The 10,751-nt window shown below is 52.7% G+C and overlaps 1 long non-coding RNA gene across 1 annotated transcript; it reads left to right on the top strand.

The window, feature by feature from the left end:
• Positions 1 to 9,239: 9,239 nt before the first annotated feature.
• LOC119088505 lies at positions 9,240 to 10,056 on the top strand. The gene is made up of 2 exons (XR_005092154.1): positions 9,240 to 9,545; positions 9,891 to 10,056. It is a non-coding gene; the product is annotated as an uncharacterized LOC119088505 (long non-coding RNA).
• Positions 10,057 to 10,751: the final 695 nt, after the last annotated feature.

Here is a 10,751-nt window from a genome sequence, read left to right as displayed (position 1 = left end):
AGTAGGGGGAGGATCCCTGGAGTTCACTGGCCAACCAGTCTAGACCGTTGGTGAGCTCCACGTACAATGAGAAACACTCTCAAAAATAACAAGCAAACAAATAAATGAGGTAGAGGGGCTGGAGAGATGGCTCAGTGGTTAAGAGCACTTGTTCTTTTTAGGGGACCTGGGTTTGGTTCCCTGCACCCACAATCATCTATAACTCCAGTTCCAGGGTATCTGACTACGCAATCTTCTCATTTCCATGGGCAGCAGGCATGCACATGGTACACACACATGCAGGAAAACACTCGTACATATAAAATAACAATAGAAAGCAAGCCAGGAAGACTTCTGGCATCCACATGCACACACACACACACACACACACACACACACACACACACACACACGGGGTAGAGGTTGAGGGGGGAATCTGCTGCCCCCTTAGATTCCTGGCTCTCTGACTAAAGCATGTCTTAAAGATTCAATCCCTGTCTCTGCTCATTAGCTTTTGGAGTGACAGCCCAAGCTGTATATTCCAGTTAAAATTCCAGAGGGATAAAATCAGAGGTAAAAGGCCTGGGTTGGACCCAGTTTTCCTGCACATCCCAGTGGGACCCAGGACACACCACTTCCCTTTTCTAACAGGGCCACATCACAGAGACTTCTAGCCTCCTGACCCATTCCACCTGCCTCCCTAGGTTCTGATCAAACAGGTCCACGGGCAGGAAGACTTTATAGAGTCTGACACTGCTGCTGCCGTGACTCCCTGAAGTTCAAAGACCTAACTGAGGCCCCTTGTTTGGCTCACGGAGGGTGTGTGTGTGTGTGTGTGTTTGTGTGTGTGATTCAAGCACCAGATGAAAGGAGCAGAATGGGCCAGAGTCTCTTCCAGCCAGTGCCCAGGGTCACTACTGCTATGATGAAACACCATGACCACAGCAACTTGGGGAGGAAAGGGTTTGTTCGGCTAACACTTCCACATCATACTCCATCACTGAAGGAAGTCAGGACAGGAGCTCAAGCAGGGCAGGAACCTGGAGGCAGGAGCGGATGCAGAGGCCATGGAGAGACGCTGCTTACTGGCTTGTTCCTCATGGCTTGCACATCCTGCTTTCTTATAAAACCCAGAACCACCAGCCCAAGGATGGCACCATCCATAATGCACTGTGCCTGCCCCCATCAATCACTAATTAAGAAAATGCCCTACAGGCTTCCCTATAGCCCCATCTTAGGAAAGCATTTCCTTGAGTTCCCTCCTCTCAGACGACTTTAGCTTGTGTCCAGTTGACATAAAACTCTCCTGCACAGGGCTGATGTACACACATAAAGGAAAGGAGCAAGCTGGGTCAGATTTCCTTCCAGGCTGAGTCTACAGGGATGTGTGAGGGCAAGTGTCATCCAACTGAGTCCCAAAGGGAAGACTCTGCTCCCTCTGGAACTGAAGTCAAAGACATTTATTCCCCAAAACAAAATATAATCTTAATTTACGTGTGTCACTGAATATCTGCTCAGGACACTTCTCTGGTCCTGGGAAGTCTTTTGAGGGGAAACTCTGGCTCAAATATGACTGGAAAGGCCTGTTGGTGCCATGTTAAGGAAGAGGCACCAGGTGTGAACTAGAGATAGCTCTTTCCACAAAACGAAAGTGGGCTCTAATTGCACGTGGACTGGAAACCTGAGAACTCACAGGCTGAGCTGCAGCAGAGTTGCGCAGAGTTCCCTGCTGAGCTGGGAGGTTGCGGAGAGGAGGTGGGTGAAGGAGGATCAGGGGAGAGCAGAACTGGGCAGAATGGAAAGTCCTAGGTGGGCACTGGAGCAGGAGCAGTGACAGATTTAACAGCAGGGATGGATGCAGGAACACAAGGGTGTGTTTGGAGGGAAACCAAAGGGGCCGCCATTCAGTCTGCCTTGCCTCAGCAACCAGTGCACAAAACCGGTTATATAATACCAGCCTTAGGGGTGCACATCTGTTTTCCAAAACTTTCCACCACTACTTCAGAGTCCCATCTGCGCTGGTGACCTTTTCCCGGGGGAAGGGACAACAGCTCCTGTGTCGGGGTGAGGTCAGGATAGAGCTGGACAAGCAGGCTTGACCAGCCCTGTTTGAGGTCCTCCCTTCAGACACCTCCTCTCCAGCTGTCCCGGACACAGTTCCTGCTCCGTCTGCACAGCACCTTCCCAGGTCCAGCCTCTCCCCCAATCCCCGGCAGCATCTGTCTCTGCCCAGTTCTTCCCAGGCCACCAGCCTCGGCCTTTTGATGACTTGCTTTTCCTCTCTCCAGAAGATCTCCTCCCAGACCTCAGTGTGGTGATGCCTCTAACCAGCTAAGTCTCTGCTCAATGTCACCTCCTTAGAGAGACCCCTCCATGACACACAGCAATACATAGGACAAATACGGAAAAAAAAAAATCATCTTATTTTTGTGATTGTGTTCAGCAGTCTCTCTCTAGAGTGCTTTTTACTCACTGTGGTATCCCCCAACCCCCAATCCTGAGAACCCATTGAACAACCTTTTGGGTTGTTTGTTTTCAAGACAGAGTTTCTCTTTGCAGCCCTGATTGTCCTAGAACTCACTCTATAAACCAGGCTGGCCTTGAACTCTGTCCAACTGCCTCTTGCCTCCCACCTGCTGGGATTAAAGGCATGCACCATCATGTCCACTTTGAATAACCCTTTTAATAAGATGAAGGGCTTACATGAACAGGTGGAACATTCCGGGCAATTTAACAATGGCATCAATCATTACGACTAAACATTTTCCTTATCTATTGGATAAGATGGTAATGACGACTCTGAAGGAGAGCAAGAATCATTCCTCCCCATCCCCAGCCAAGAAAGCCACTTTATTTTCCTCTAGGTTACAAAAACACGATCTAGGAACATTCACCACCAAACCTTTCAAAGGCTGTGGTGTGTGCTGGCAAGACCCTCGATCCAGCTTCAAGCAAGCAAGTCAATCACCCTTCCTGAACTCAATATCCTTTATTTAAGAAATACTCGGGGGGGGGGGGGCTTGAAAGATGGCTCAGCAGTTAGGAGTACTGGCTGCTTTTCTAGAGGAGGGGTGGGGTTTGATTCCCAGCATCCATGAACTGTAACTCCAACTCCAGTTCTGGAGCCTTCTGATTTTTGCCAGCACCAGGCACACACCTGGTGCACTGATATACATGCAGGCAGAACACCTACACGCGTACAAAAAAATAATAAAATACAATGTTGCTTTTTTTTTTTTTTTTAAGGAAATACTCTGGGCTCACTAGATGCTGTAAGAAGCCTTCCGTGAGAAGCTCCAGTCTTTCCCCACTGTTCATGCCTGCCTCCAGGAAGAAAAGAACACGGGTGTAAGCAGAGACAGCACCCCACCCCCTGCGCCAGCTTCTATCATTGCCAGTTCTCAAATCACGAGACTGCGCGGCGTTCCGCTCCGCCGGCACAGAGAGAACTCTCCAAGAGCCACACCTGCCTCGCATTCAGAGCAGCCGATCCTTCAGCCCTCGCGGCCAGCAGCCCCACACCCTTTCAGTCTTGAAGCGAATTTGGACAGCAGTCGTCTTTATCACCTGCGTTTTTTGTCAGTGGTGCTGGGGGCGGGGACACACGGAAAGGTCACACAGCTAAGGAACAGGCTCGGAGGGGAACCCGATGCATCTCTTCCTCACAGCTGTCAGCTGAGTCCGCCACAGAAATTCCCGCCAAGGAGTCCCGGACCTCTTAATTCGAGGGAGCACCAGGGACCGCCTGATTCCCGCGGAGCCAGACCTTTGGGGGCGAAGCCAGAAATCCATTTTTTTTTTTTTTTTTTTCCAAAACCTCTCCAAATCCTTCCGACTTTCTTCGCGTTCTGCTGGGCTTTTCCATCCAGCAGGTGGAAAGCATCCCGCAGACGTCCTCACCCTTCCACATCCAGCTTTGAGGACCGCTTTTGGCGATCCCAGCCGGTACCTGCACTGCGCCTGAGCCCACGGCAGCCGCGTCTCGACATCGCCGTCTGCTGGACACACCGCGAAACTGCAAGTGCAGCCCTCTCCTCGGCCACAAGCACTTCCGCCTAGCTGTGCTCTCCCACCTCTTCGGGATACAGAAAATGAAAAGCGCTCTTCCCATGGTGACCTCGGGCGAGTACTGCAGATCTGCTGTTGAGAGAGTGCTTAGCGATCGAATCTATTAATACATGAACACTCAAACAAATAAACTAAGTCTAATTCTGGCTGGGGTGTGGCTTTGTAGCATGTCATCTGCACAAGGGTCCCTTGGTTCAATCACCAGCATTTAAAACAAACAAACAAAAAGTCCTTTAATTAGAACAATAATAAGCAAGACACGTGAAGAAGAAAGCAAACACATAGTCATTTATTCCAATGTTAGGAGCATCAGTGGGTGGAGGACACAGTTGCCTAAACTCTGTTTATTTATTTCCTCTTCAGTTTTTTTTTTTTTTTTTTTTTTTTTTTAAGTGTGTAGGAACATGTAGTGAATACCAACCCCGTGGCTGTGTTAGTGGTTCTGGGGATGAAACCCAAGGCCTGTTACAGTCTGGAAGTCCGAGGCCGGTGCTCTGGAGAGCTACAACCCAGCATCAAGCCTCTCTGACAAGAGACCCAATACAAGAAATCCTCCCTGGTGGAATTTATGGTCTAGTGATGGTCAGAGGTATTCAACAGATTAACTAGCTATCTGAGACTCAGTGGCAAGAAGATTGAGAGTCCAAAGCCAGCTAGGCTATATAGTGAGTTCCGGCCAGCCTGGACTACCTGTCTAGAAAAAATAAAAAAGCTGTAAAAAACGGTGGCCAGTGTTACGAAAGAGAAGAATTCGGTTTTGAAGGCCTGTTTTAGGAGGGTGGTCAATGATGACTTCTTTCCGGAGCTGGCTTGAAACTAAGAATTAACCTTGTGACACAGAGGGCGTTCCAGATGACTCTGTGAAGGCTCGTTTGAGGCGCCCTGGGGGAGCCAGTGTGGCTGGCGCATCACGAAGGAGTGAAAGTCAAGCAGAAGTTAAGGAGGCAGTGGTTTACAAGTGCCTACAGCACGGAGGCACCACTGGCCTTCTTAAGAAGCAAATAATAGCCAGGTGGTGATGGCACACGCCTTTAATCACAGAGCCAGGTGGATCTCTGTGAGTTTGAGGCCAGCCTGGTCTCCAAAGCGAGTTCCAGGAAAGGCGCAAAGCTACACAGAGAAACCCTGTCTTGGAAAGAAGGAGAAGGAGAAGGAGAAGGAGAAGGAGAAGGAGAAGGAGAAGGAGAAGGAGAAGGAGAAGGAGAAGGAGAAGGAGAAGGAGAAGGAGAAGGAGAAGGAGAAGGAGAAGGAGAAGGAGAAGGAGAAGGAGAAGGAGAAGGAGAAGAAGAAGAAGAAGAAGAAGAAGAAGAAGAAGAAGAAGAAGAAGAAGAAGAAGAAGAAGAAGGTGATAATAGCGTGGCAGGGTTTAAAACTCTGTGTAGCTAGAGTCCTTGCCCACAGTCAGGACAAATCTCTGTCACCCGCCAGTCCCACAGCTGCTCAGACCCAACCAAGTAAACACAGAGACTTATATTGCTTACAAACTGTATGGCCATGGCAGGCTTCTTGCTAACTGTTCTTACAGCTTAAATTAACTCATTTCCACAAATCTATACCCTGCCACATGGCTTGTGGTTTACCAGCATCTTTTCATGCTGCTTGTGAGGGTGGTAGCTGGCAGTGACTCTTTCTGCCTTCCTGTTCTTTTATTTCTCCTCTCTGTTAGTCCTGCCTATACTTCCTGCCTAGCCACGGGTCAATCAGGGTTTTATTTATTGACCAATCAGAGCAACTTGACATACAGACCATCCCTCAGCACAGCCAAGTGCAGACCATCTCAGACACCTGCACTCAGGCCCGTGGTCCTAATCATCCTCTATACGGACCTGCTGGGTAAAGCCACGAGGAACCCAAGAACGGGCTCCCACAGGACAGACATACAGAACATCCCACAGCAGTTCTGTGAAGTTTCTAGGTCACAGGAGTGAGGCACAGAGAGACTAGGGGTTTTGCCCAGAGTTGCATAGAGAGCGGCCAGCAAAAACAGCAGCACACCCAAACGGTGTGGCTTCAACCCCCAAGTTCAATGATCCACCGTTCCTGTGTTGGTTTCTAGGCTTGGCTGAGAAGTTTGGGCTGAAAGACCCCCACTCCATTATGAGGATATGGGGTGTTGGGCTGAAGTAATGCCCCCCATAACTTAGCCTAAGAAACGCCATTCTGTAGGAAACAGAAAGACAGAAGTTCACAGCTGTAACTAACTAGCCATCCGGCCTTGGGAGGGAGAGATAACTGTGGCCAGCCATCTGGCTTAGGGAGGAGATAATGGTGGTCAGCGGCCTTGGGAGAAAGACAGTTGGGTTAAATGAGGATATTTTATGGCGGGCCCCTGGCCTTGAGGAATAAGCAGCTGGGCTGGAAAGACACCCACTATACTTTGTGCAAGGACGAGTCAGCCACACATCAAACTTCTGATAATTAAAGAATGCGACCCAAGTTCACCCTGGCCTTCTGTAAAGCAACCAATCGGGACCCTGTAACTATGCCTCTAGCTCCTGTAGCCGCGCCTTTGCCCCTGGAAACCCATAAAAAGTCCCCTTTGCCCTGGGAAGGCGCGCAAGTCCTCCAAGAGACTTGGCCCCCAGGTACCTGTGCATTTAATAAACCCTCTTGCTTTTGCATCTGATCGGTGGTTTCGGTGTGTTCCTTGGGTTTGGGGTCTCTCCTGAAGGAAGATCTCCTCTGGGGGTTCTTTCATTTGGTGGCCCGTACGGGGATTGAGACCCCCTCCCTGGGACCACCGACCCACCATCAGGAGGTAAGCCGGCCGGCCTTAATGTATGTCATCTCTGTCCTGTCTGAGTGTTGTCTGTTTGTCTGAATGTTGAATGTTGTCTGTTTGCGCGCCTGATAATCTGTCTGAGTCAGTGGATCGGAAGGGCTGACGAGCCTGGACTTCGCCACTGCCCCCTGGAAGACGTTCTATGGGGAGTCTGAAGTCCCCTCTCTGGGGCACGGTCTTTCTGGTTTTGCTTTCGGTTTGGAACCGAAGCCTGAAGTCCCCTCTCTGGGGCACGGTCTTTCTGGTTTTGCTTTCGGTCTGGAACCGAAGCTGCGCAGCGTGTGTTAAGTCTCATTTGTGTTTGTCTGTTGTTTTTTGTTTTCTGTTTAACCGTTCTCCTCCTAGAAACAGTCATAGGAAGCCGGATCAGCGGATCTCTCCCGCTCCCCGTTCCTCCTGACCCCTCCACCAGCGTGTTGTTTCCTCTCCCAGCGTTCCGCCGCTCCGGCTGCGGCGGCGGCAGAGGCGGCGGGATGGAGCCGGCAGGAGGCATTTCCTCCCGGGGGGGGGGGGGGGGGGAGGGAGCGACAGCTGAGTCTCCGCAGCCACCAGGAGCGGCGTTGGCAGCCCGGGTCCCACCATGCATGAGCCGGCCGAGAGCTGCTGAGGCGCCGGGCCGCAGAAGCGGAGTTCGAGTGCAGCGGGCTCCGGCGCTCGCGGACCAGTCCTGTCCCCCCGGCGGCGGCGGCGGCGGCGGGCGCCGGTGCTCCCCCCGCCTCCTCCTGTCCCCGCGGCCGCGGTGCGGTCGCGGGGGTCCGGGGCGGCGCTGGGGGGGGGGCCTCCCCTCCTCGCTCCCTGCTCTCCCCGGCCGTCCGCGTCTCCCGCGCGGGCGGAGAGTCGGGCTGCGCCAGCCGCGGTTTTCCGCGCGCGGCGGCTCGCCTCGGCCGGCACCTAGCAGCTGACTTAGAACTGGTGCGGACCAGGGGAATCCGATCGCGAAGGCCCGCGGCGGCGGCGGGCGCGGGTTATGGCGGGGGCGCACAGGCGGGGCCAGGGATGGGGTCGGCGGGGGACTTCCCCCGGCCGGCTATCGGCGCCAAGCATGCTTCCGCCGCGGAGCGCACTTCCACCCTGGCGGCGCGCCGCGCGACCGGCTCCGGCCAGGTGTGGGAAAGATAGCTCAGGGGCGGCGTCACCTATGGATGCCGAGTCACCCCGCCCCGAGTGTTACAGCCCCCCCGACAGCGCCGGAGGGACCGGCGGCTCCTGCACTCTTGCAGCGGCCCCTGAACAGCAAGGCTCCTGCTCCCTCCCCAATTGCTGGTCGCCTACGAGGAAGGCGCACAAACCAGCCAAAGACAGCCGAGTCTTCCGAGGCTCGGAGGTTCCAGGAGACGATAAAAGACCCACCCAATTGCCTAATGCAGCCTTTCCCCTCACCCGCCCGAACTGGGACTCCGCGACCCCGAAGGTAGGGAACACCTATGTCTCTATCGCCAGTTGCTCTTAGCGGGTCTCCGAGGGACTCTGGACCCCCTACCAATCTGGCTCAGGTTACCAGGAAGAGACGCCAGCGTTTTTGGAAAGACTTAAAAAGGCAGGGAAAATGTTTTAAAAAAAAAAAAAAAAAAAAAAAAAAGTCCTGGCCACTGTAATGTCTCAGGGACAGGTCAGAGAGGGAGTTAGGACTAGAGATCTTAACAAAGACCAGTATGCTTACTGTAAAGAAAAAAAAAAAACATTGGGCTCGTGACTGCCCAAAGAAGCCTCAAGGGTCTCGGAGACCTAAGCCAAGGGCCAAGGACCTCCTCAATCTGGAAGATTGGGGAGGTCACGGCCAGGAGCCCCCCCCCCCAGCCTAAGATAACTCTCAAGATTGGGGGGGCAGCCAATGACCTTCCTAGTGGACACCGGGGCTCAACATTCAGTCCTGGGCCATACCGGAGGCTCTCTCAGTGACTGCACAGTTTTGGTCCAGGGGGGCCACAGGTAGCAGGAGGTATCGATGGACCACCGAGAAAAAGGTTCAGCTGGCATCTGGACAGGACCCAAAGGGACCCCCCTACAAGTCCTAGCCTTTTGAACTGTTCGTGGACGAGAACTCAGGCTTTGCAAAAGGAGTGCTGGTACAGAGACTGGGGCCATGGAAGAGACCTGTAGCTTATCTATCCAAGAAATTAGACCCGGTAGCTACAGGATGGCCCCCCTGTCTGTGCATGGTAGCCGCCCTTGCTGTTTTGCTCAAGGATGCAGGGAAACTGACTTTGGGGCAGCCATTAACTGTGTTATCCTCCCATGCGGTGGAAGCTCTGGTCCAACAGCCACCAGATCAAATGATGTTCAGACCAGTTGTCTCCCTCAACCCGCAACCCTGCTGCCCTTGCCAGACCCATCCAAGGAGCACAATTGCCTCCAGATTCTGGCGGAGGCCCATGGCACCCGCTCCGACCTAACAGATTTTATCTGGTTCACGGATGGAGCAGCTTCCTCCAAGAAGAAGAACGGAGGGCCGGAGCAGCCGTCACCACCAAATCGGAGGTAGTTTGGGCCTCACCACTGCCACCTAAAGCATCGGCCCAAAAGAGCAGAGCTGATCGCGCTGACCCAGGCCCTCTGGATGGCGGAAGCCCGGAGGACCAGGAACTAACAAAGAAAATGGGGGCGGAATGGAGCCCCGAGCGACAAGCTTACATCATGGATGGACAGAGGCCTTCCTTACCAAGAAGGAGACCGCTAACGTGGTAACCAAAAAACTCCTGGATGACATCTTTCCCAGGTATGAAATGCCCCAGATATTGGGGTCAAACAATGGGCCCGCCTTCGTCTCCCAGGTAAGTCAGAAGGTGGCCAGGCTACTGGGGATTGATTGGAAACTTCATTGTGCATACCGCCCCCAGAGCTCAGGACAGGCAGAACGTGCAAATAAAACCATTAAGGAGACTTTAACCAAATTAACGCTTACAACTGGCACTAGAGATTGGGTGCTCCTCCTCCCCCTAGCCCTTTACCGAGCCCGGAACACTCCTGGGCCTCATGGCCTAACCCCGTTCGAGATTATATATGGGGCTCCCCCACCAATTGAAAATTTCCTTCACCCTGATATCTCCTCTTTTGCCACTAGCCCTACCCTAGAGGCGCACCTCCAAGCCCTCCAATTGATACAAAAGACGGTGTGAAAACCCCTGCCTACCGGGAGCAACTAAACCGCCCGGTGGGGCCTCACCCATTCAAGATTGGGGACTCTGTCTGGGTCCGACGCCATCAATCCAGGAACCTAGAGCCGAGGTTGACGGGATAGCGGCTTGGGTCCACGCGTCGCATGTGAAGGCTGCCAAGGAACCCGACGAAACTGAGGGCACCGAGACATCTAGTTCAACGCTCTCTAAACCCACTAAAGATAAGACTCACCCGGGGGTCCCCTTGATCCCCCTAATAGTCCTCCTGACATTAGGAGGGGCATCACCAGAGAGCCTGTTTCCCTGACGCTGGCCCTGTTACTGGGAGGAATTACCATAGATAAAATAGCTGCCGGGGTAGATACAGGGACCGCAGCTCTTATGGAAACCGGCCAATTCAGACAGCTCCAAGTAGCCATGCTCAACAGAGATGGTTTAAAGGATGGTTCAACAGGTCACCATGGTTTACGACCCTTGTCTCCACCATTATGGGCCCCTAATTATCCTCCTGCTCGTTTTATTGTTCGGGCCATGCATCCTCAATAGATTGGTGCAATTCATCAGGGATAGGGTTTCTGTTGTCCAGGCTTTGATCCTGACCCAGCAATATCAGAGACTCAGACAGTCAGAGATGGAGCTGACCCCTTATTCTCCATCTTAAAAATGAAAGATTCCATTTGGTACAAAAGAAAATGGGGGAATGAAAGACCCCCACTCCATTATGAGGATATGGGGTGTTGGGCTGAAGTAATGCCCCCCATAACTTAGCCTAAGAAACGCCATTCTGTAGGAAACAGAAAGACAGA

Source organism: Peromyscus leucopus, chromosome 9 (genome assembly GCF_004664715.2).
Source record: "Peromyscus leucopus breed LL Stock chromosome 9, UCI_PerLeu_2.1, whole genome shotgun sequence".
Taxonomy (NCBI): domain Eukaryota; kingdom Metazoa; phylum Chordata; class Mammalia; order Rodentia; family Cricetidae; genus Peromyscus; species Peromyscus leucopus.
The sequence above is the reverse complement of the archived record's forward strand: the minus strand, read 5'-3'. Positions and strand labels throughout refer to the sequence as shown.